General features: G+C 30.3%; 1 protein-coding gene across 1 annotated transcript in view; it reads right to left on the bottom strand.

Annotated features, from left to right (window-relative positions):
- LOC119593500 (neuronal acetylcholine receptor subunit alpha-7-like) overlaps positions 1-673 on the bottom strand; it is a 113,209-nt gene that overhangs the window by 73,719 nt on the left and 38,817 nt on the right. The gene's annotated exons all lie outside the window — the stretch shown is intronic.

The following is a 673-nucleotide window of genomic DNA, read 5'->3' as shown; positions in this document are numbered from 1 at the left end:
GTAAATTGTTCCCCAAATGTTTTATCAATATTTTTTTTTCTTAAATATATAAGATTTTTTTTTCAAGGTATTGCATGAGTTGAATTGGACTAGTATGACATGCATATTGATATTCTGTGCAAAAAATGTCTAAATACTACGCTCGTTAATCGCTCTATTTTCGCTATGAAATATATTACGTGAAAAAGAAAATCGCTATTTGTTATGCAAATATCGTGTTAGGTGCGCACTTTGCTGTTTTTCTATTGCTTTCTAGAGCAGACACACTAGAAGTCTATAAAAGATCAGCCTAATTCTATTTATAACCTCAATATTTTTTTGGCACAATGCAATCGTTATTTCGAATCCTTAAGGCTTTCGCGTCACTTATAATCTGCACCCGTTAAAAAATGACAAAAAAAAGGAGAAATGTAAATATTTTTTCCTCAAATAAACACTGTGAACGAAAAAGTTCATTGAGTTGATTAAACACATTCGTATGATAATTTGAGGTCATTCATTAAGAGAAATGATTACTTTGGATCGCATAGTATTATGGTACTTTTTTCCATTTTTTTCTCATGCATCTCAAAAAATAGTACCATAATTATCTTGCTAGCTTAAAAAAAGGACAGGTAAGTAAACCTGAAAACTTTGGTATTGTATATATGACTTCTCGATCAGTCTATGTCAG

This window comes from Penaeus monodon, chromosome 32 (genome assembly GCF_015228065.2).
Source record: "Penaeus monodon isolate SGIC_2016 chromosome 32, NSTDA_Pmon_1, whole genome shotgun sequence".
Taxonomy (NCBI): domain Eukaryota; kingdom Metazoa; phylum Arthropoda; class Malacostraca; order Decapoda; family Penaeidae; genus Penaeus; species Penaeus monodon.
Note: the sequence above shows the minus strand (reverse complement) of the source record. Positions and strands in the feature narration are given on the sequence as shown.